Source organism: Seriola aureovittata, chromosome 11 (assembly GCF_021018895.1).
Source record: "Seriola aureovittata isolate HTS-2021-v1 ecotype China chromosome 11, ASM2101889v1, whole genome shotgun sequence".
Lineage (NCBI taxonomy): Eukaryota > Metazoa > Chordata > Actinopteri > Carangiformes > Carangidae > Seriola > Seriola aureovittata.
In genome coordinates, this window is record NC_079374.1 from 18,197,464 (window position 1) to 18,223,953 (window position 26,490).

Sequence of the window (26,490 nt, forward strand, 5' to 3'; positions counted from 1 at the left end):
CTGAGGAAAACCTGTATGAGTGTTACAGATGGTATTATAACATGAAAATAGGTATAATTGCACTGTGCTTATAGTGCTGGTTAAGTAAACCTACAGTAGGGATCGGGTTGCGCTGCGTTGGCCTCCCATGTGCATCACTGAGCGAGTACATGCTGTTTTAACTGAGATATAAGAGACTAAATTAGCTGGAAAAGAATTTTGTTAAACTTCTGTTTGATACAGTTGGTTAGTGGTTCACAACACAGGCAGTGTCACTATGTTTCAACTAAAATAAAGCTAATAGACTAAGTACAGTGCTGCTCCTTTTCAATCAAGAAAATCAATAAATACCCATAAAAGTAATTTACAATAAAAGCTGTTAATGTGCCACTTTAAGAACACACATACGAGAAATAATATTTAGTCATTAAATGCATACGGAAAGCACACAGCATTTAGAGAAACAATAACTGTAACGGCCAATTGTTTGCCGTTTTGAAAGATCTATTGCTGCTATGAATCACAACAGGATGGCTAATTTATTAGAAGTGCAAAAGAAATAGGCAAACAGTCCTGAGCTGCAAATACCAAACACATTAAAGCCTGGAGCACTTCCAGAGAGATCTTTCAATTACACAGAGTGAGTACCACTCTGTTTCGATGGCAAGATGGATAACTTAGAGAATGTGCTGTCAAAGAAGTAAACTACACTGTAGATTTAATTAGAATAACACATATGGGAGCAGTTGCTTGGACAGGGCTGCATCGTAACGGACAGGTGAAAGGCAAATCGATGCTTCGACCTGGAGGAAGAGCTGCTTCCTACAAAAGCTCTGAGAGACACAGTGAGATGGAGGGACAAGGAAGAATGTGGATTTATTGAAAGTGGACGAAGAGTCAGAGTCAGGATTGTCACTTTACTTCACGGCCCTGTATCTAAAATCATTGCATTGCAACCAAATTTTCAAATGCAATGAATTTTTGAACTTTCTAGCAGTAATGACAGTACTGTATTGTTAAGCTTTGTAACCATGGTTACAAGACAAGGTTAAGAAATACTTGACAAAATGAACAGCGTTTGTTGGTTTTGTTTGTTGCTTTGTTAGTTGAATATAAACATCCGTCACTTTTAAACATTAGCCGACACACATGATGCCAGAATACCGGAGCAACACACCCACTGTCCAGACATCAAGCTAAGGTAACACTATACCAATATGGGAGGGGCTGCTCATTCACTCACCTATGATAGAGTTGTTTTGGACATTAAAGGTGCACTATGCATTCCTGCATGACGTCACTTCTGTTGATGTTCGAAGTAAATACCAAACAAAACAGAGCAAACTCGCCCCCCCCCTAGTTTCCGTAACTGTCATGAACGCGCATCAAAATCGAAAGTGGATCTGTGCTACGTCGGTTCTTGTCGGTGATTGGCTGGAACGTGGTTTGTTATGTTTTGGACACAGCCTGTGCCCCTAGTGTTTGTTTGCCATTCGTGACACCTGTGTTGTCTCCAGAGACCGTGCTTTTTCACAGTGTATTCAGGGGGCAGGCAGCTAGCGGATCAAGGGGAGATGCCTATGATTTGAGACAAAAATAAAATTGCGCTGAAACCATGCAGGAATGCATAGTGCACCTTTAAGACCCAAACCTCTGATAATGTAACTTTTATTTGGTTTCCAGTCAAAATTAGTGACGTATGGTTGATCTTGATAACAAACAGTTGATATCAAGTTCTAAGTCTTTTATTCAGCATTTTATTGGTGATATTGGCCATTTCCCTTCCCTTTTTTTCTCTCTTCATTTTCAAAATGATGTGTGGAATACTTGAACATTACACCTGGGGATGAGCAGCTCAACAAAGTGTGAGTGGGAGGAGACAGATACTGCAAGCTCTCAGCTTTGTCCACATCCATGATTTCTTTCAAACACTCAAGTACATGTCTAAACAGAGCCCGCAGAGTGACAGTATAGCAATCCATTGAAATGATTGTCAGTCAACCTGAAGCACATGAACTCAAGATGTAGGTGTTACATGTGATTCAATTAAATGGAATCACGACAAGACAGACAGATGGATTGAGTGTGGGTTGAGTGTTTGTGTAGGTGTGGGAGAGTGAATAGGTAACAGGGAGAAAGAGGCAGCATTGTATTGGTTCTCATACATTTGTTTTGATCTCTGCAAGGCTGGAGCTCTTCTTAAACAAGACTGCCAAACGTCAAGTGTATTAAATAACCACATCTCTCGATATCTTGGTAGATCTTTCCAACTAAGATTGTCTGCCTCAGCCTTTCAGTCAGTCTGACGGTGTCCCTGCCAGGGCCTACAGCATCCTCTCCATGAAAGACCAGTCTGTCAGTGGACTCTGAAGCACTTTCTGCCAGACATGTGGTTCTTATTTTGCAGCCAGAGGAGCAGATTAACATAAAAGAGGGTGTGTAACAGTTCTCGCATTCAAAACCCCGCCTGGGGCAAGAGGAGGAGAGGCCGCTGCTGGATTACCTCATTTAGGATCCTTTAGAACGCTGTTTACCTTGCAAAGTGTGCATCTCAATGAGGTATTGCTGTGGCAGCAAGCATAACAGGGTCAGTGGTATTAACAAACAATCTCCTTTGGCAGATAACCTTACTCTGCACATGCAGACATGCTGATACACACATACTGTATATGGCTGGGAATCAAAGGGTTACTCATGATATGATACTGTGGCAATATTTTCTCCATGACCTTCAGGCGATTCTGAAAGACAAAATATATTTCAAGACCGTCATCTACAATATATCACGATATCTTTGAGACTGAATGGAAAGACAGACCTTAGAAGCTGCTGACAAAGCAATGTAATCAGAAGGTCTGTTTATTAGCAGTTCTTCAACCTTCACTTGTATCACATAATCTCCATTAGTAGATGTATCTGTCTAAGATCATTTTCTGTGTTACATGTTACCTTCATGATGTACTGTATTCATACTAGGAGACATTTAAATATTTGCCAGTTGACCTCCCTACCTAGCCAGCTTGCTACCTACCATTCATGAAATGATAGTGACAAAAAACACGATAAGGATGGATGAGATTGATACAGCTGTAGAAGTGAGACTGGGTGTATCCGAAATCACTCACTCATTCACTCCTCCCTACTCACTATCCAGGGAGCTCATCGATAAAATGAAAAAAAAAAACTTTCGGACACTACTCGGGTCATTTTCAATGCATTGTCTGTCTTTCTTTGAGCTCGAGCTCAATGTATGATGGTATTTATTGCTTGGTTAGTAACCATCTGTTGAACACTACTTTTCATGATGCATGGTGGGATACCATGAGTCATCTATATAGGGTAAAATAATTCTCACTATATTTCGGGCAGCTCTACAAAATGGTGTAGTGAGTGATTTCGGACACAGCCATTGTCCTCCAAAGAAAAACTAAAGTATCAGTCATTTCTACCATTCCCCACAATAACATATGTTTACATTCAAATGACAAAGGTCTGTAACAGCCACAGGAATTACTTGTCTGACTTTTGTCCATTGGGAACAAAAGAGGAAGTTGGGTGAAGTTGTTGTATAGCCACATAGCCCAGACAGAAAGGGTCAGGTTGGATGGTTTCCCATTTCCTAACAGTAACTGAGTGGTTATTATAGTAACTATGATGGCAAAGGCCCTTCAACCTTAACAAAGTAGTCATGTTAACCCAAACCCAAACTCTGATGTTTCCCTAAACCTAACCAAGTATTTATATCGACTTTGATCATAAAAGGGATTTATTGTTCATCAGTGACTTGTTAAAGTCTTGGAAAGGATAGTCAAACAATGTCATCCAGTACAATCCAAAGCCAGATCCAAAAAAAAAATGGTTGTATTCTATGTATTCACTCATTTAGATTGGGGGACTTGCTGCCACAAATAATTGTAAGTTGACTTACAGAAAATAACAACTCTTACAATGACATGTTTGAAATGTCACTCTCTACTGATTGGTTAGGGCCAAACAAAACACAGTGTCAGTCTGAATGAATGAAGTAAAACTAAACATTAATTAAGTTTAATTATCGGGCTAATTGTAATCTACTGCTTGTCGCTGACATCCACAAAGTCTACGGCCAAATTAAAGTAAAACCAAGCAGTCACAGAAACTGCACTGGGACAAAGCACATTAACAGATGAGACCCATTTTCCAGCTATTTCCCTCTGTTTGCCCTGCTGACCTGAGTACGGAGCTACTGGCTTGCTAGGTTCATGTTCATGTCTGTACATATCTAATGTAGCCTATGTCTGCGTAGGTGATTTAAAACAAAGCAGACGTATGTAACTTAAACAGTATAGGCTGAGGAAAATCTCATTTCTGACAGATACTGGGTTTTGAAACATGGTAGTAATAATAGAAGGCTGGTTGGGGTGTTTCTCTCTTACATGCTTGTGAGGAATCAAATTTCAGGTTTAGGATGTCCTATACAGTGCTTTTTTTTATTCATTCAATAATTAAATACTGTTCTATTCAATTATGTAAAGCCTCAAGTTGATGGTATCAAATGGCTGATGTCTGATTTTTAATGAAAAGCTGACACATCCCAATGATTAGGCAAACTAATATTGGTTTAGCAACACGTTGGATATTAAAATTCTCTTCTCTTTTTTTCACCATTTTTTCTTTAGCATCCATGTACAGATCCTATTTTCCCTACGGCGGACCTTTAGCCATCGGTGCAGTAGTTTCACCTCTATCCTTGTGCAGGCTCAAGGGGGAAAAGGCCAGATATGAAGGGGTCCTTTGTTGGAGAAAAATTAATATACTTTTGTGCAGTTTGATTAAATCATAATGCGGCAGGTAATGAATCTCCACCTTCGCTGTTTCATTACTCTGTGCCTTCATGTTATCAAGCCCTAAATATAGCCTCATTATATATTCCATTTCTACCAGCCAAATTCAAAAAAAAAAAAGAAAGAAAGAAAGAAAAAAAGCGATGGTTCTTTCTGAACGTCAGGTGTATATTTCATTTTACTGTTCATATGAGGGCCGGGGCCTCTCTCTCTCTCTCTCTCTCTCTCTCTCTCTCTCTCTCTCTCTCTCCTCTCTCTCTCTCTCTCTCTCTCTCTCCTTTCCTCTTCTTCTTCTCTCACTCGATCTGCCTGAGTTATAGCCACCACTCACATCTACCAACTCCAGATAAAGGGAGCCTTTGCAACTGGAATTGGAAATAGATGACAGAACCAGGTGAAGCACTTGGATGAAAGCTTCAATTATTTTGATGATTGGTCTCAGGAAATGTCTCACTATGACTTATTTAGTCCCAATGGTGCTGTGTGGAGACTTAGTCATTGCAAGCTGAAATGTCATCCTCGTCCTCTCAGCACAATGTCACTGATATCAGCAGAGCCATACTGACTGTTTTTTTTTTCATGAATTCCCATTAATTTGTTAAGATTTGATTTGCTTACTTGAATCTTTAACTGTTAATCCATCTCAAGATGACCCATGTTAGCTCAAACAAACACATCCAATTAAACAAGGGAAATGTGTAATTAGGATGGTGCATAATGAACTTGACCCTCGAGGTGGGACAGATGATGTGCTAATAAGAGTCAATGAGCTAATCTATCTCGACAGAGGAGTCAAAGGTCACAGATGAAGCCGCGATAAGAGACAGGCCTAATGAATAACAATAGGTGGATTAACGGGAAGCCAATCCCTGATAGGGATAGGGATTTGGCCAATAATGTCCCACAGATTTGCACAGTTTGAATGGAAGTCATTGTGTTCTGCAAACTGGACAAAGGTCTTATTTTGGAGTGTCACAAAATATTCTCACAGGTTCACTTCTACTGTTTGGAGCTTTCAACATAATTTCACAGTTGAAAGGTATTTTGGAAAATAAGTATTTAAATAATTGCAACTGTTTAAGTGATAATCATTTTGCAGATATCACAAAATAAGTCATTTACAAATTCATACTGCACTGTGCCATAATGACATAAAAGATATGATTCATATGTACCTCAAATGTCAGTTTATTTCTCAATACTAAATAAACTGAATTGATAGGTATTTATTATATAAGCAGTAGTGGATGACTGAATGGGCCGTTCTGTGTTGTCCATTTAAAAAGAAATGACAATGCGACATGTCTTAGGTTACCCAGGTAACCAAAGAGTAGACATTATTTCTGATAATGGCATAGAAGCAGTCTGATAATGTTCATTTCTTCAGGGGTGATTCAGTTTAATAGGATGAAGGTGCAGAGGAGTTAAGTGTCTCAGCCTGACAAAACTATTTAATTTGGCTCTTGAGGGGAAAGCTGTGTCTGTGTCTTCAAAATAGTCCAGACATTACTATAAGTAACAGTGACAATATTTCAAAAATGATAACCAAGTCACTGTGTGGTCAGTTGTTTTGTCCTTGAACATCATCAAAAAAAAGTTCGCCCCAGACAAAAGGCCACAGCAGATTTTCTTCACTATGTGTGTATTTTATGGTCACGTTTACTCTTTGAAACTAGGGTTAACCTGTTTCATTTTATTGTTTTACTTTTTTGTTAAACAGAACTAATAAACCCTCGTCCAGGGCTAAGGTTTTTAAATTCAGTTTATAACAACTAAATAAATGGATTCAAATTAAAACAATCTTTTAAATTGACTCTGAGCATGTGTATATAAAGTACATGCCTTTACATGTGTATGTATAACTGCATATATACTGACATAAGTGTGAGGAAATATGTGTCTAAGTTGCCAAGTAAAGTGTATATATATGAATGCATGTACACAGACTTACTGATTTCATAGAATTATAATTACTCACTTATTTACAACCAAGTTTAACTTGTTCTTTCATATCATAGTTATTTTAGAGTTAGTTACATATAGTATGTATTTGTGTGTGTGTGTGTGTGTGTGTGTGTGTGTGTTTTTGTGTGTGTGTGTGCATGTGTGTGTGTGGCTCTATCCCTACTGGAAATCCTCCCTGGGGGTCTCCCCTGCTAACCTCAACAAAGGTCATTGTGGGGGAGGACACACACCCTGCTTTGACCCTAGGGGTCAGATGAGGTCTGTATGATGGAGATAGCTAGACAGGGTCAGATTATAGGATGGCAATATCTGTGTTGTGTGTTATGTGCCTCTGCGCCTGTCCTGCATACATGCATGAGTCTCCCCCATTCAACGTGCTTGCACTCTCGGAGCATGCGTGCAAGCATTTTGTGCACGAGTGCGTGTGCTGGTGTGTCTGTGCTGTCTGTTGGCCCGTGTGTGCAGCATGGGTAATGGTCAGTCCAGTATTAAAAGCTGAGTAGTTTGCCTGCGGCGAGGTGAATGTGCAGCAGATAACTGTGTTTGCATCTCTGTCTCCACACATGCAAGAGAAAATCCTTGTGTCCACAGCCCAAATATTACTTTCTATTTACCCCATGGATTATATACTACAGATAATTGGAGATAACAGGGTTGCTCAGAGCGCCTGTCAGTGTTGCTTCCACCTGGCCATTATTCCATTATCTATTCCATTTTAAATGTCAACATTTGTTTTTTGACTTATACAAAAAGACCTCATGAAAGACTTAGCAGATTTGGAAACGACCAACGAAATTGTAAACAGATTATTTTAAGTATTTATTTTCAATTTTAGGCACAATGTTTGTGCTCAAGTCTGTAAATGTAATGCAAATGTACTCAGTAAAAGGAAACAGTTTTACTTACTTACATTATATTCTTCAGTTTTCTCTTTGGTTTGACCTGCTACAGACGCCGGATATGATACATAATTTATGTACTGAACAGTGAGATAAATGTAGCGTCTATAGAGGCAGACAGTCCAGACAGACACACTCATATACAGGGTAAAGTGAGTGGCTTGAAATAACTGAGAATTGTTGAAAAACACAAAAAAGAAAATCAGTGTGTAAGTGAAGACTGTGAAAGTGAACTGAAACAGGGTAATTATGATAAGTGGAGAGGAGATGGGAGTAAATGAAAAACAGTTGTAGAAAAATGAACCTCATTTAATTCCATTAAGTTTCTCAAAAAACAACAACAAGACAAACTACCTATCAAGTTTGAGATACTGCACTACAGAAAATATCCAATTTTATTTAGAGCTTAATTTTGTTGTTCTCAGTCAGTGCTGTTGTCTTAAGTATTAATTTTATTAAAGAATTTTGAGCTATCGAATTCACTTTTAAGGAGACTTTCACAAGATCCTAACCCTACATTTATAATTTTTTTCAAAGCGGTGTTAGCAGAACAGAAGATTGCAGATTTTGCTTATTGTTTCCTGCAATAACTGCAGAAATAGGCCAAACACTAAGGATCTCTTTGCCTCAGAATTCCTCAGGTTGCGTATGAAACCTGAGGACCCAGAGCTCAGCCCTCTCTGGTCTGCAGGGCTCATCGTGGGCCCCATCGCCTAACTCTATTCTCTAGTTGGACAGAAGGGAAGCCTAAAGTTAAGATGTTGCACAGCAATGTTCCATGTCTCCAGTAACCAAATGTGCACTTTGACAAATTGTGTAATAATAACAACTGTGTGTTAACACAGCACAAAGTGCCTAATACAGCAATATCATTTCACAGTGGAAAGCCTGAAATGCTCCCCACAACCAGTGGCTAACTGGGCAGTGCAATTAGGAAAAAAAACACATGAGCATAATGTGTTTGACTGGAATCCTGTCCTCTGTGTTTCCTTGGCTTTCACAGGATGCATGCCGCGACAAAGTCCACCTCTGTGCCGCTTGACAAACAGAAAATGGACAAATAGATGTATCAACAGATTAAGTTTTAAAAATCACAATAACTGTAACAGATTCACAGTCTGCCTTTGATTCTGACTCGTATTTATTCTTCGATTACAATCATTCAGCAACATTTATCTTCTGTAAAACCATTTGTGAGACCGTTTGGATGCCATTACTCTTGTCTTTCTGTCTCAAGAAGTCTTCACCGCCACAGTTTGTCCAATTGTCTTGGATAATCTTGTTATCTTTTTCTTCATCCTTCAATTTTTCTATACTTGCTTATACATGCTGTACAGACCTCGTCATGGTAAAGCTGGAGCCTGTCCCAACACACAGTGGCAGGTGGATAACCATTTACTCTCACATTTCCAGTTATGGAAAGGTATCATTTCACCTAACATGCATGTTGTTGAACTTGAGAAGGAAAGCACCAGGAAGAAAACTCTCACTGACATGAGGAGGAACACACAGGCAGGCCCCAGCCAGTCTCCAAAATATTTTGTTTCGCTTAGTAAAGAGTCTCCACTTTTTTTTAATGTGTGTACAACTTCAGAGCAGCTTTGAGTGATGCTATATATAGTAAGTGACCTTTGAGTGGAGTGTAACATGTTAATAAAACCCTTATGGTATTTATTATTATGAGAATCATCATTTTTGTCTTTTTTTCTCCAATTTTATGTCTAAATTCAACAGATTTCTTTAATGAAAGCAGAAGCTGAGGGCACTTTATGAGTAGCTAATAAATAATATGGATGTTGTGTCTGAGCTTTACTGTTGCATGAGTCACAAGATGTTTTTGTCTGCTAAACAAAGATCAGCATTTTCCTCTGCTTCCCACTTCAAACACAGATACACATACAGACAGAAATGCTGGACTAATGTTGGTCTAATTGCGGCAGTGGAGCCCTGAATCATCTCTTAGACTGTTTTTCAGAAAACTTAATCGTGTGGACAGGCAGAGTGAACTAATTATCTGCACGCTGTTTTCCCAGCCAAAGCTGGTAATTTAGTAGCAATTGACCTCCTGCAGTTTGCCAGCGAATGAAAACATGTAGGCCAGTCTGCTAACGAGGGGCCTGGAGACCCCGGGGTTCGTCCGGGCCTTGCTCTGCACAGTGGACACAGAACCCCTCACTTCAGTTCCAATTTACCTCTTTACCACCTCCGGGGGAGACATCAGCGTCCTCGCACTGTGTAATGACTGAAGCTAGCCGCAGCAGAGGAAAGGCCTGTTGGGGGAACAACTCAATACTGTGATTGTCTGGAAAACAGAATGTACTACGTTCCAAGTTGGTTCACTGATGGCACGTGGCCTCAACGCCTCCAGCTGGACCGTGCCTTTAAAACTAAAGAGTGTATAGCTCTACCTTTTCATTACATTTCATCCAACATTTTTCTGGTTGGGTTTGGAGTTAAACAAGTGTGGATTTTTCAAAAATACTTTTCACTGTCTTTTACTCTTGGCGGGCTGAGACACCATTTACAACATCATGGGACGCCACCTCTCCAGTGAAAGCCAGACTGATGAACTTCTCATGAAGGTCAGCAAGTAAACTATGGCATTCTTCAGGCCTATACCTCAAAAAGTTGGCAAGAAAACGGCAGGATTGGCCATCACATGATTTGATTATCTGCCTCGTCGATATTAAACACCTCAATCAGATGTTTCCTATTACTTTATGTTTTTAGACTATATCGCTTTCAGTGCGTGTTTGCCCACATGACACTCAATCATGTATGGGAGATTCCAGATCTTAGTGGGTGTCCTTTTTTGACTTACCTTCTCTTGTAATAACTGCATATGTAATGATGCAGAAAACACAGCTATAATAACAAACAATGATTACTTCTTTGACAAAGCTCGCCCATGGTGGAGTTCTGGATTTGCTCTTGTGCACGTCAAGTTGTAGCATCAGGCTGGTTTTGTTTATTTTTGCGAGCATTGAGGTTTGTAGCAAAATGCACGCACCCATGCAGCTTTTGTAGTTAATTGAAACAGTGCCATTGCTGCTTGAGACATGGCCAAAGACAGTTATCAGGTGAGGCAATTTGTACCATCATACAACAGGGGAGCATAGTCACCACTTTTCTGCCAACTTGTTATCACCTTATTGCTACATTGTTTCCCCTTTGTTGCCATCTTGTCACCATGTTGTCACATTTGCTGAAATGCCAAAATGCAAGGAGTAGAAGACAAGCACAACACACCTCAGATAAGATTCGGATGTATCGGGGAAGATATCCACAATAACATTGTTGACCTCTAAAGGGTGATCATGATATAAAGTCTTAAATAGTCTAAAATGAAGAAAGCTTCAGTATCATTTCTCTATGAAAACCAGAGTAAAGAAGCCACACATTAGCCAGTAATGCTATTGTTGCTATAGCAGTAATACAGTGATTGCAACACTGAAAGGAATCTGGCTCAGCCAATTTATTGTGTCACCTGATCATGTGTTGTGATAAAGAACATTTTTTGACCGGGAGCTTTCAATGTGCAGTGTGTATTACTAATTACACTGCATTACATGATGTAATATGTGAATCATCAACAAACAGCCTGCTGAACAGGCCAAGTTACTTCGGTTCCTTGGCAGTAGCTCAGCCAGGTGAGACTGTCTATGCTCATTTCAGCCTGCTGCTGAATCTTGTTTTCATGTCTTCTCCTTGGGATGCTTTGTTGTAATTTTAGAAGAGAATAATCTGTAGATATATCCCCTGAAGTGATTTATGATATTGAATGTGTGTGTTATGGGTGTGTGTGTGTGTGAGAGAGAGAGAGAGTGAGAGTAACACACAGGGGAATTTAAGTTAATTTCCTTTGTGTGGTTGCTTAAGTAAACATTGCTGCTTTATGAAGAGTGAGTAGCTGCGCCACCGTGATGTGTTAATGTGTATGTGTATGTGTGTGTGTGAGAGAGTACATTTACCGCAGAGTTAATGGTACAGTTACTGTGACTATATTTTATTACCAGCAGTTTGTGATGCCAGTAACAGGCAGAGACGGAGGACATCTGTCGTCAACATGTTTGGAGCTCACTAACAATGAAAGAGGCTTAATGAATAACCTTCAGTTTTAGAGAAAGACATTCATACTGCTTCAATTCACTGGTCCTGCTTAAATCATGTCTTAACAACACCTCCAGCTCCACAGGATACAGCCAACCGCAGATTTCCAGAGGAAAGTATACACCCATATATAATGTAGCTCTGGTAACACTTAAAGGTCCCATATTACCTGCTGTTGCATATTTTCTACTCTTTTTCATTCTTTTAAAAAATTAGAAAAAAATACAGTATACAGTACATACTGTATAGTTTACTCTGTTTGCTGTGCACCTTAAAATTGTACTTCATTAGTAGATTTTTTTTGGGCCACTTGGGGCAACAGAAACAAGTTGTATACGCAACATTAATATACTATCACCTTTTAAGTTGACATGGTGAACTTGTTAGCAAACATCTACAGTAGCTATGGAACAACATAAGCATTAATTTACAGAGTCATATACAGTATCTGGCCAGCTGATGAATTCCAATTTTTACTGTCAGCTCCACTTTGGTTTCTCCCCAACTCCTGAGGGAAATCTGGCTCTTTAGCTGCTAAATGCTTCACTGTGTTCATCAGCTAGTCGCTAATTGTTTCTTTCTGCTGTTTGGTGCTGAGCAGGTGGGATATAAGAGGTTTTTTTTTTTTTTTTTTTTTTTTTTACTGAAAACTTAACACTGTGGGAACAGCGACGATGAACCAATACAGTGACGTTGTGGGGACAGGTAAATAATGAACTGAAAGTGAACAAAAAGCTTCATATAGGTGAGGAGAGCTAAAGATTTGAGCTGAGAATTTTCTGTAAGCTCATCACTATATTTGGCTTTTCATTTCATACACTGTTTTTTTTATTAGAATATTGATTATAACCACTTTAAATAGGACTTCTGAGATAGTCCTTATACTAAATTAGACTTACTTTATGGTATAATAGAAAAGCTCTTATAAAAGCTTTAAGTCCCTTGACAGTGTTTCCTCTCCACTGCTACCACATAATCCCTTAATTACTTCCTCTGAGGTATTGCGACAGTATAATACAACATTTAATATTAAGGCCATTTATTGCATTTATTTTTGGCCAGTGACCAAAGTGCATAGACATGATACTCTAAAGATGATATTATCTCTGAAAACATCAGTGGTCAGTATCCACATGTTGCAGTTTGGACATGCCTGCTGTGTTTTGCACTGTGTGGACAAAACGAAGATCGGTCTGGCTGCTGCTGCACAAGCTCCAGCCAAAACACTGTCTTGAGTATTTCCAGTGAATGTTTTCAATGTCAGTAAAACATTGTTCATCTCTTTCCCATGAAAGTCATTGTTCATCACAGGCTGCTCAAGGTAAACATTTGTACACTGAGCTGAGACTAACAGTGAAACAGATTGTATACAGTATGTCAGTCAGCTATTGTAATCGGAGGATGTAGCTGCATCCTTGTCAACCTGCGGACATATTCCTTATGCTTGCCCAGCCTCCGCTGTATTGAGCTGCCGTTTCTGATTAGTTTTGATTGGTTTCATTTGTTCCTGTGTTTAGACATCAATCATTGCCTTCCTTTACTGGATCTCTGCTGTCTCCCAGCTGGTTCTATTTTGTCTGTCTGTGTCTGTGTCTGTGTCTGTGTCTGTGTCTGTGTCTGTGTCTGTGTCTGTGTGTGTGTGTGTGTGTGTGTGTGTGTGTGTGTGTGTGTGTGTGTGTGTGTGTGTGTGTGTGTGTGTGTGTGTGTGTGTGTGTGTGTGTGTGTGTGTGTGTGTGTGTGTGTGTGTGTGTGTGTGTGTGTGTGTGGTTGGCCTGCTTGGTTTGTGAGCCTCACAGGTGGTCTGCTGTAAATCTATAGATGATCAGACAGAAACAAACAGAACATAAATGGCCATGAGGTGTGAAGGTGGGAGTCTGGATGTATCTTGTGTAAAGCTGTCTAACTCTTGGCCCACTGTTCTGGCAGTCTTCCTGTGTGTGTTTGTGTAGCTGGTTAAGGCTGGCATATCAGTTTGCCAATACATCAAACTAAATTTACCTTTTAATAAAAACAACACCAGTCCTGTATACTGTCATGTACCTGTGAGTTTATAACTGCTAGATATTACAGTGGCAGCTGTGGCTCAGGAGGTAGAGCGGTTCGTCCACAAACCAGAAGGTTGGTGGTTCAATCCCGGGCTCCTTCGCCACATGTTGAAGTGTCCTTGGGCAAGATATTGAACCTTGAATTGCATCTGATGACTGTTCCATCAGTGTATGGATGTGATGTATGAATTTGTGTGTGAATGAGTGGCCGATAAGACTAAAAAAGTGCTACATAAGTGCAGACTGTTTACCATTTAAAGTTGTTGTCTGATGAGTTTAACCGGAATTGTTTTACAAACAGATTCTATGTGCATACGTAAAATTATTATTATCACAATTATTACTGTCATTATTACAGGTAGTAGTAATATGTAGAAATATCTTCAGTTTTTCATATATTTCTACTCCAACATAATAATGACGTTATCTTTGGAAGAAAGAACTCTAAAATTTACAAATGCACAACTACAAGCAAAGTTGTGTTTACTCTGACTTACTGACTCCGTATTTGTGTGAGGCCAGCAGAGGATAGCATAGTAACTCAGTATCCTCTGAATCCTTGGACAGGCATCTCAACTGTCAAGACTGCTCTGATTGCTGATAGTTATTACACAGGAAATAACTGTACTGCCCTGCCTGCATGGTCCAACACAGGATTTATTGCCTTTCTAAGAAGTGAAATAATCCATCTTGAAAACCACTGCTACCTCTGGTTGGGGATGAAGGAGTGTTAGGATGCAGCTTCTGGCACAACAAAAAAAGACAACTTTCCATAAAAGCCTATGGGAGGATGAGATGGGGGTTTGGCAGAGAAAGAAGAAAGGGAGGGATAGTGTGTCAGAGTGAGATGTCTGACATGCGGCTGAGTTCTTCGCCCTGGCAGGGCCTGGAATGGCCTTGGCTCTGAAGTACAGACAGCAGCAAGGGAGGGGTGGAAAGGAAGACAGGAGAGATCATGTGTGGAAAAAGGAGGATGGTATCGCCCTTCTTCATTTAACCAGACAGGTCAATAGAGAACTTTTTTCTTTTTTTTTTTCAGTCAGTGCAATTACAGTGCAGTTCTCTCTGGAATTGCCCATGTGGTTCTGCCCCTGGCACACACTCTACTATGGTTGGATAGATGGATGAAGAGGAGCAGAGGAGAGATGGGAGAGTAGTGGAAGTGTAAGCCTGGGTGGGTTGGCAAAGTGAGCAGAATCTAAGTGGTGCAGGAGTACCCTGGCAGACAGCATGGCACCTCTAATCACATTCAATCAATCCTGTGTAGAAGTCCCAGGCCAACCTGAATACCAAACTCCATCAGTCTCTCACCTTTTTCATCTATTTCTACAGTTCACTCAGCTCTCCACTCTCAATGCCAACCACTCTGTAGGCCTATACCTAACAGGAGCAGACATGCCACACCACCAGCTGCCCCAGCTGTTCTTAAATTCAAATGTCGTCTAATTGGCAAAGTGACTAATTGGATAAATACATCACAAAAGTAAAAACAGATTGTGCCACATAACCTAGTTCTTACATCGGCTTCAGGTTAGTTGTTACTAAGCATTTACACCCATTAACTGCCAGGTGTAGCTACTGTATCGTGAACAAGCTAGCTCTCAGAACTACCGCTAGACTGCTGCTATTTTACTTGTAAGTAAAAGCAGGTGCTACAGTTGACATATTTGGCCTGTTACTTGCTGTTTGATGATAGTTTAAGCCGGTGAAATATATATATATGTATTATTACAAAAATATATATATCAAATCACATTGGTTGGGTTAGCTTAACAAGTTAACTAACATTCTAGCTCTGAAAAACAGTTACTCCTCCATGTATTCATGAATAAAGCAATATAGTAACTACATTTATATAATTTCAGCCTGTAAACAGTAGTTTTTGGAAGTTTTGTTACAGCTTGTGAAGCTACAATGACTTTCTGTGTAACAGTTGATGCTTTTGAGTGCCTAGCACCACAGATGTTTTGTAGCAACCGATTTAAGTCTTGTCTAGCTTTGACATTCCTTAAGTTTGAGAGTGTGGAAATCACTAGTTTGAAACTTGCTAGTAGCTGCTAAGAACTTAGGAAGGACTTAACACACAAACAACAACCCAAACCAGCAATCCAAACATAGTTTGTTTTCAACTTTTATTCATAGGCTATAATCATAAAATTGATTAATTGATGGTATTTTAAAAAAACAAAACTAATACAACTGCTGGTTTATGCTATATATCCTGGTATATACAAATACCAGCACCCTCAACTGAAACAAGATGATATGTCCACCACACCCTCCACCACTCACTCCAGACAGACAGTATAACCTCCTCATTTTGTAGAATACCATTTTGTAACGTGTTCAAGGTTTCGTCATCATTCAATTAATTTCCTGCTTAAACGCAGGCAATTATGAATAGTGTTTTGCAAATGAGAAGTCTATCTCATGCTAAGAAACTGTTTTTCGCTCTGGCAACTTTGTAACACAGCCCCTCTCTCTCTGCTGTGACAGATCAGCTGAGATGAAAGAAACTGTAAGTGTCCTTATTTGTGAGTGCCACCCTTGGTTAGACACTCCACTGACCTGAGATAATCGCCTCAGAAGGGGAACAATAGTTATGTGCATTGTTGTACAGATTGTGAAAAGCATTTGCACGTTTGGCTCAAGGCCAACCTCAATTGGTGACAGCAAGACTTAAAATAAATTAGTTTTTTTCCCAAGTTATGAATCATACTGCGTCTCTTAAAGCGTTTCACTCGACTGGACAACGCGAGGCTTCTCCGCTGCACAGAGTTCTGCTGTCCGCTGTAACAGTAGAGATCGGGGAAAACAAATGGTCATGTGAAGGTAAGGAGTAGCGTGATACTAAGTGTGTGTGTCAGTGAAATTGTGCCACTGGGCCTGTGTCACAACACTTTAGACTGGCTAACAAGCATGCGTGTGTATGTTGGCTGGATTGTACACGCAAGCCATGCACCCCCAGGCCAAATTGGCATACTGTGTGCTTCCATAGGTATGCATAATAATTATAAGCATCGTGTGTGTTTTTTGTGTTTTCTGCTTGACATTCTCTGCTGTTTGTCAACAATGATGCAGTGTTGCACTTTGGGATTACAGTAGCGTTCATACTGTATGTTGACTAATGCAAGCCGTGTATAGTATTTGCAAGCAAAGTTCTTAGTCATCTCCCATTGTGGGCTTCCTATCCCTGCTCTTCTTTAAACAATAATGAGACAGTTGGACAAGAGAAAGAAGGATATCAACTGCAAAGAGACAGCACTGTGGTGCACACAGAAAGGGTAACTTTCAACTTTCAGTTAATTTTAAATTGCTTCATGTTTATACTGAAAATACTCCCACAAATTCTTTCAAATTCACAGCAAAATTTGGAATCGCACTTCTGACCTGAACTCCCCGAACTTCAGATGTGTTCAACGCTAACTGCTTACCTGAACAGGAAGCTAATCAGCCATAGAACCACAGAAACTACAGAAAGCAACGCAAAAATATCCCCTAATTGGGCACAGTTGCTGTAATTTTCGTGTTTGTTTGTGCCTTGCAATTAGGAGCATTTCAGCTGCCAGTTGGACTGTATGGGTTTTTTTTGAGAATGAGTGCAAGCTTCATAATTTGAATCACACTGTATTGCAATCATCCATATATTAGAATGGATCAAACAACCTCTCCTCCCTAGTATTTCACATATGCGAGGATAGCTCATTTCTGCATTCATCTGGATGAACTGAAAAGTCAAAAATACCCCTTCATACGCAGCTATAGCTCTCTAAAAGCGAGGATGGAAACGTTGTGTGATGATTCTTTTCATGGAAATGTTCGCAGCGCCATAGGAGGTTGGTGCCAGAATTATGCTTGTTGATAAATTCCTATGATGAGATTCAGAAACAGCTGGCTGCTCAGAGTAATTTTCTGGGCTGTTGTTTCCTCGATGCTCTCTGCACTCTCGGTGTACGCACACAGAGATAGAAGACAGAAGAGGGGAGCAAGAGGCATGAGAGTCAAGGTGAAGTTCATCTCTGAAATCCCCCCCATTACTGGAGCACGCGTACACACTGCTCTATAGATTCCTTCAGTGGTTTAGTCTACAGCTATCTTAGCAATTACAGCAGTTTCCCACGGGCTCCAGCAAAGGGTCTGTTAGCTAATATGCTAATGAAGACAAATGGAGGTGATCTCTCTGTTCTCAGGATGAGTCTTGGTTGCAGAGGAAGAAAGTTGGAGTGAAAAAGAGAGGGTGGTGACAGTTAAAGACATGACAGAGGATGATATCGGTTTACCCAGAATGTCTTTGCTTTTCAGCCACGTCATAACCCCACCCTCCCCATCAACCCACATAGATAAAAGCCCCGACACAAAAGCACCAAGCCTCACACCGTTCAGGCCCTGTGCCTGCTTGTCAGTAAAAGCATGTTAAGCCGTCTCCAGACTGCAGTGTCTGAAACAAGGCAGGAAGCGCGTGAGACACTCTTCACATGAAAGACAGGCTCTCCGACGACTGATGAGTGTTTTAGCGTTCAGTATTACAGTGTTTCAGTCGGATGTGGTACAAACATGGAGCCGTTTTGAGGACCGCGTGTGTGTGTGTCATAAAGCGAAGCAACATAATGACACGGGCCCATTACACACGGTATTTAGAGATTAGACTAACACTGTGGTTTTGTGGTCGGAGTCGTGTTGATGGTAACCATGTGTGGCGGAGGATACACATACTTAGACTGCGCTGACAAATAATGGGATAATGGATGCCAACATACCTGATCCATGATGAAGTGCTGTTTGGTTTTTACGGGAACAGGGTTGGTTGTGATGAGCAATGAAAGACTCACTGTGGTTTTGACCAGTACCGTCGCTTTCATTAATTAATAAACTGCGATGTAGAATACAGCTTTATATTAGTTAGCTTAGCTATAGTTGTTTTTTTGTGTACGTTCTCACTGTGCATGAGTCAAAACGCTCCATCTAGCAACCGAACTGGTTTGAACTCCCAGACTGGGAAAGTAAAGCAGACGCGTGTTGCCTTCAAGAGCTGCAGTTATTGTAAAGCATGTTTCACAGACTCGGATAGCACTGTACAGCTATGAGGTGTTATTGCGAGGCTGGAAATGCGTGGACACGCGCGGCAGACTCACTGTGGGTGATAAAAAGTTGACACAGTGTCTTATTTTCATACGTGATGGTTTTTGTCTTGGTGTGCAAATTTATTTGATGAACAAGCGATTCGAGCATCGTCGGCAATGTGTAATCACTAATGTGACAACCTCTTATTATGAGTTGATGTGATTATTTTCAACTGAGCAAACATAATCATTCCCAGTCTAAGAAGCACACATAATTGTTCACTTGCTCACATCAGCAGCTCAACATCACTTTCCTGTAACATTTGGTTTTCTTACCCGTGAACACAGTCAAGTGAACTCTAACAGTTTCTATAAAGCTTTTTAATGCTCCATAAGCTCCTTGTAAATACTTGTTTATTACTGCACTCGAGGCAGTAACCCGGCACGTACTGTAAAAAAATATGGGTTCAATACTTTTTTGGCCGCTGCTACAGTTAAGGATGATAGTACATCTAAAATAAAGTCATGCTGCAGTTGTTATGACAAAAGTTTATCTCTGCTTCTAATGGGCCTTTTTCAAACACATTACACATTGACGGAAGCATTTCTTGACACAGCGGTTAAAATGCCTTGCGGTTGAGACGTTTGTCTTGTGATGTTTGACTAATGAATAGCTATATTGTAAGAAATGTTTAGATATGTTTCCAGTTGGCTGGTAATCTGCATATTATGCATCGTAGCACACTTGAGAGTGTTGCCACAAACAAAACGACATTCCACTGAGGCTTCCAGTGAGGATTTAGCCAGCACACTCTGATGTTTCAACAGAAGGTCTTACAAACACAGTCGGGATTAGGTTTGTAGATGTGTGCCACACCCGTAGCCTTGGTTTTCACCAAGCTTGCCAAACTGTTCGGCCTCAACAGGCGAGACTAGAAGCAGATGACAGAAATCACAGAAATCCACATAAGGGGTGGTTTACAGCGGTAGACAAAGACATTACTATTACGATGTTTGCATTACATCTTGTTCTGTTTTAGCTTTAGCTTAAAACGGGTCAATCTCAAAGCACATTTTACGTCATCCAGCTGCAGAGCGCATCAATCCTCATGTCATTCTGTGTCAAAGCCCCATACCTTTTTTCTTGCGCAAATAAATCAGCCATATACCCCTAATGACAATGCTGTGTGTAGGCCCAGAAAGTGTAATTAAATGAGTAGGTGCTGAAATAATCATATTAATGTAATATAATTAGTACGTACGCTCGGCTGTTAAGTGTCACTCAGCGCTCCAGCTTTTTTTCTGCCCAACTGCTCGACTGTCGCTCAGGTAACCTTAGGTAACAGTCATGATTAATGAAAAAGGAACACCTCATTTAGTAGCTTTGGCAGGGAGCAGGCAACAAGTGTGTATATATATGTGTGTGTATGTGTGTGTGTGTGTTTGTGCTTCTGATTCCACAGTGTCTTCCATTTTGTCTCGTCTTCCTGTCCCGCAGCACCAGAAGTAAACACAAGTCTGTCACAGTATGGTGAGGGAATGTTTGTGCACTTTTTTTCTGTGTGTGTGTGTGTGTGTGTGTGTGTGTGTGTGTGTGTGTGTGTGTGTGTGTGTGTGTGTGTGTTTGCATGTATTCATACGTGTGTGTTGCTTATGTCTGTCGTGCGAAAGTGCATACAAATGTGTGCATGTATCTGTACATATAAATGTGTATCATCAGGAAAAAGTGTGCAACAGTCACACACAGATGTACCCAATGAGAGTGAGAGATCTGTGGAACCACGGGCCAATTAGACGCTATTATGGAAGCTGTGTGATACTGTCACATACACACACACAAACACACACGACTTCGGGGCCTGTACTCCATCATCTGTATAATTAAGGTGCTTTTCTACTGAATATTTTAGTTAAATGTCTCTGCAACAGCGCAGCAACAGACCTGACCGTCTTTCCTATGAAGTCTGCTGCTCACACACACACACACACACACACACACACACACAGTATTACAGTGTCTGATATCCCTTATGCCATGTAGCTAATGTTCTCACATTTGGTGCTATTATTACTTAATAATATGTTTTAGACCCAATGATACAATTTAAACATACTCTGAATACACTTTAAATGAATAAAAACCTCTCCATATGTGATTGTGAACACACACTATTTATATTATATATATTTGCTTTTTTTTTTTTTTAACAAACTAGTGGAGATGTCGGCTTATTCTCATATGAAAGTTTATGAATAAAAATGGAAAAACTACATTTGTTTTGGAAGTCAAGTGCATTTCTGCCAAGTTCTTATTTGGCAAACATTGTTTTTAAACCCGAGTTAGAGTGTGTGTGTGTGTGTGTATGTGTGTGCGTGCGTGCGTGCGCGTGTGTGTGCACGTGTGCGTGTGTGCGTGTGAATCTAATCCTATAGCAGATGGAGGAGGAATAGTATCCAAGACAACACTGGCAGAAGGAATAGCAGAGGCAGTGAAATGGGGGTTAAGACACTGTCCTTCAAAGATTGATGAGAGCTGATTCTATGATGGACGTCTTCCTGTATTAGGACAGAATTCCTTCACAGAAAACACAGAACATTCATTCACTTTAGCTTATTACCTCAGGCTGCACTTGGCTGTGACTCTGATGTTGCAATACTATGAAATAAGTTTATTATTACAGTCAAATTAGAGATGAAGTATTCCGCTCCCAACAATTGTTTTTCACAATTAAAGTAATTCATCTTTCACATTCAAAGACAGAAAATTTCTGCTGATTTCAACTCCAGAGAGAGAGAGCGAGAGAGAGAGAGAGAGTTGAAAGAGTAAGAGAGTTCCCTTCTGCTTGTTTGCATTTTTGCGCGTCTCCTTGTGACAAAACCTCAGTGCCAGCCATCAAGGAGACCAAATGTTGTTTCCTCCCTCTCTAATTACCAGCTCTTATGGTTTAGCCTTGTTTAGTTGTCCTCCAGTAAATAAACCCTCATGTCAGACTGTTTTGTTTCAGGACTTTCCCCAGCTTGTGGCCTCAGTGGCTAAATGTGTTCCCAGGTAGGACGGGGTTGTACATTTTTTAGAGGGATAATCGGAAACATATTCGCATATCTTAAAATGTCTGTTGTTCTGTTCTGTCACTAACTGTAGATGTAAGGAAGTCGTGGTGGAACCTTTAACAAGCTCATGAAGGCTTTGTTCTCGTCAGTTTTTCCCAGGAAAAGCCTCTTTGAGATGTGGGGAAGTTACGGGCATTTTGCTGGTTAACTAGTTTGAGTTGGTTGGTGCCCATGAGCAACAATGTCCGCCCCGGCCGAGCAGACAAAGAAAAGTGCTGTTTAACTAACAAGTGATCTTGATAATGTGTCTCACAAAAACACTACAGCAGTAAATGCAGAGCACCAAGATGGAGTTGTGTGAGGTTTACCATTTTCAGGCAGATACCACTCCAAAAAAAAAAAAACTGTCATGTCATGATACTGGATTCTGCTCTACTTCTACTTGAGCAGCTTTTTGAGTACAATAATGATTTATTTTGCTGTAGTACTTGTACATCTGTTTAAGTTAAACATTTAAATAGTGTTTCTGGCGCTAGGTTTCGTTCTGCCATGTTGCTGCTTTTCTCAGGGAATAACACAACCATCTGCTTACACTGCTGTCACTCACACAGACACGTGTGTGACCATAGTTTTGACCAATGCTCTTGCCAAGGCGGAAAAAAAAGTATCTTAAACCACAAATCACAGGAAACTAAGAAGTAAGTTAAGGGCATGTTGTTTTTTCCAGGTTTTATTGAGTAAAATCATTTAAATAGAGGGGTGTAGTCCATTCTTTCAACAGTGGGCGATGAGCCCATCTTTTGTATTAAAAAAAAAAAAAAAAAAAAAAAAAAAAAAAAGGCCATAGCAAACACAAAAATCTACTCCCAGCCTGCTTCATACTCTCCTCCCTGCCAGCCTCTTCCCACTGCACCAGCAGCATGATGGGACATGATCGTGGCTGAATGTGGAATAGAGGGAGAGAGAGAGAGAGAGGGAGAGAGAGTTGTTCGCAGTGGGAAGGAGGCCCAGCTCTGTCTCACAGGACCCTTGTATGGCAGGTCAGTCCGTCCTATCAGAGCAGCCTCTCACTTGCCTCTCTGAGGGTGAGAGGGAGACTTCGCCACATGGACCATAACCCAATTAATCATTGGTGCAAATACGGGATATAGAGAGGCACTTGATTTCTCTGTGTAAACAGACTGGCTCAACTAGACACATTCCTCATAAGATAAGAATAAACACTTCTTGTGTGACGATGATGTTAGCGTCTGTTTCAAACTCGCTCCCTCTGCCTGACGATAAATCACAAACTTGGACCTGAAATCAGTTGCAAATGTGTGGGTAAAAAAAAAAAAAAAGGCACCGACTTTCACTGCTTTTAATCTATTTGACAATATCTCTGAATTCCTTGAAGGGAGATAAACAGAACTGTCTCTACTAAATGGCACTGAATATATTGTGTGCAGCAGCGTGGTCCTTTCAATAGACCCAAATAAACACCATGTGTTTATTCAGTTCCTTGGAACAAAAGGAACAAATGGTTCTGTATGACTGAAATATTAGTATTATACGAATTATTATTATTCTTCCTGAATAAACACAAAAAATGGTAGTAGTTTTATTATGATACACATGGGTGTAAAAAAAAAATAGTCCTATAATTGTGCCATAATGAAAACAGTAAGCAGGCCGGTGCAGTTTTCTTCAGTTTTAGAATCCCCTGTAGTGCTGTAAGAAAATAAAAGGACAAGGGAAAAGGCTGAAGAGCGGTGGTGCTGGCAATGGTAAGAAAGCGTCTCTGGTATGATGTTTGGTGTGGGGGGATAGAGTTACATGCCAGCAGCCCGCTGGCTTCTCCTCCTTCTGTATGCTGCGAGTATGGAGGAATGTGCCGTTTCAGAACCACAGGGAGGAAGAGGGTACTGACAGCGAGCAGTAAACACAGTCAGCCTATCTGTTTGTTTGTTTGTTTGTGTGTTATAGTGTAAAGAGGCCAGGCCCTGGCAGTTTCAAAGCTGCTCCTAAACAACATCTGCTCTGTGAGTTTGGAGCGCCATACAGCCATGTCAGGACACATCATGACTTACAATTGCAGCTCTAAATCAATATTTTCCTCCATCTCATACTGGATTGTTCCACTGGCCTGAGTTCAAGAATGGACAAGCGCTCATTGAGAAGAGGGGAAAAATGTTGGAGTGGATAGACGGGAGGGACCCATCGCATTTTTCCAATTCACCACAATCAGAAACAGATTTTCAGCAATTAGTCTGAACTAACTTGCAGGTTTATTGTCTAAAAACACAGTGACAGTGCTTCTCAGACAACCAAATGAAAACAATTACTACTGATTATGTTTGATTGTCAGCATGAAGTTCCTTAATATGCCATATAATAATTTACAGTCACTATATCTGTCTTATCCACAATGCTTGTAATCTCTTTTTTTTTTCTTTGTTGGCTGTCATTCTTCTTTACTGTATTGCTGCAAATATTTTAATTTGGGGACATTCAGTCTCATTTCAACTTCAATTTGCAGCTTTTAATTGTTTAGTTTTCAAGTAAAAGTGTAAGTAAAGCGTAATATTATTCAAATTAAGATTAAATGAAGCATATAATTCCTGAATGCCTGATTTCATTTCAAAATCCGGTTCATGCACAATTCTATCATTGTCCCATGAACATGTTGCACAGTATGTAAAAATAAATCCAGTCGTTTGTTCAGAAAGTTCCTCATTGAAACTAAATCCTCATACATGTAAACTGCGAGTCCAGAGCAAGCAGCCTTTGGATTGATTGTTAGCTGTGGGGCAATCTATTTCACTGTGTAATAAGTGAATTAGTGGGATGTAGAAGATGATGTATGATGGAGGCTTGCACGTCTAAAATCTGCTGTAAATCCACATGCCACAGTCACTTAATAATGCGGCCGGAGACCTCCTGGCATCATTATTCACCGTATCCATTGACAACCTGAAACTCATAAATCTCTCAGAGTTAAGACACGGCTCTGAGTTTGCTGTTCAGTCATTTGTTCTGAAATAGCTACATTAAATGCACTGTAAAAAAAAAAACCAAAAAAAAAAACACCCCAGTTAATTTTAAAGGACTTCTGAGTGCACTGCCAGCTGCATAATATACTGAGCATGACAAATAATAGAATAAAATAAAAGAATTTCTCCTGAAAATGCAGTAGCGTGTGAAAGCAAAGCTGCACACGTGTAGCAATTTTTCAAAATGTAGTATGTAATTTGCATAGTCGTAGACACATTGCCACAAGTTTAGCCATGCTTCCTACCATGTTCTAATGGTCTGAATAATTGTTCTTCCTCTATAAAAAAAAGAAAAGAAAAAAAGAAATAGGTCATTAAGTTCATTCAGTGAGAGCATAACATTAGCATTAGTTAAACAAACAATGTTCCATTTTGACTTTTGGCATCACCTTCAGTTTTTAAAAGATGTGGAAATATGCCAAACATTAAAATATACTTAGTAAATAAGTTTTTTTTTTTTTTTTTTAATCACATTTTTATTGCAACAGAAATTACTCTCAGAGCGAGATCCTCTGCTGCGACTTATTATAGACTATATTCAGGAAATTCTAAAGTGATTTCAATTTCGTTACAGTTTCTACGAATGCACGTGTAGCTGGGCTGTTGGCCTCTATGTGTGTGCTGTGTTGTTTAACTTTTTCACATACGTCAGATGCCTTCCCAACCTCCAGCCCCCAACCCCCCACCACAACAGCTGGCATCTCAGAGAGGGCCCTGGCGTTACTCTGCCACCCCAGCCTTTCAGCGTGGATCAAGTATTGTGGTATCAGGGGCCCCTAATGGCCCTCACAGAAAAATGCACACAGTGAGCCCAAATACAAACACATCATACGTCCAGTCACACACCAATAAATAAAATTTTGTCTTTTGGTTGGCAATCATTATAACACAGAAAACAGGAACAAAATGTTGGGGTTTTTTTGTTTTTTGATAGGTAGGTTATTGATTGTATCTTGTACTTTAATGTGAATAATATGTGAAGTAGTTATAAAAATGAACAAAAAAAGAAAAGAAAAACATAAAAACAAGTTTAAATATTAGTTCAGTCTGTGCTTTTAATAAGCCATGAAGTGGAACAGCTAATAGGGGGGAAAAAACAAAAACAATTGTTTTCATACGTTATATTTTCCTGTATGCCTTTCAGAAACTCATTGTAAAATAAAACAAACAACACAGTTCTATTGAATCCAAAAAAAAGGTTATAAACATGTCGCTCCCGGCTCTTCCAAAGTCCGCATTAAACATGACAGGATCCTGTTGGCTGGTCCAGTTTTTAGATTTAAAGCAAGTGGGCAATTATTATTGGTTGTTCCAAATAAAACCAAGTCGTTCCTTATGCATGAACCAAAATCACAGGCCACCTTTGGCTGTTTTATTAAAAACACCGGGTTCTGCTTGGCTGTTCTACAGTGTTGTTTGAAAAAATAAATTAAAGAAAGTACATTTGATTTACACTGGCTTGTTGGAACAAAGGTCTGTAGATGCTGGATTCAGCTGCTGGAGGCTACTTTTACTGGGCCAAATAA

General features: G+C 40.0%; 1 long non-coding RNA gene across 1 annotated transcript in view; it reads left to right on the forward strand.

Annotated features, from left to right (window-relative positions):
- LOC130177204 (uncharacterized) overlaps positions 1-24,615 on the forward strand; it is an 80,194-nt gene extending 55,579 nt beyond the window's left edge. Inside the window, exon 3 of the long non-coding RNA XR_008828987.1 lies at positions 23,898-24,615. This is a non-coding gene — a long non-coding RNA (uncharacterized LOC130177204). The remainder of the gene's footprint in view (positions 1-23,897) is intronic.
- Positions 24,616-26,490: the final 1,875 nt, after the last annotated feature.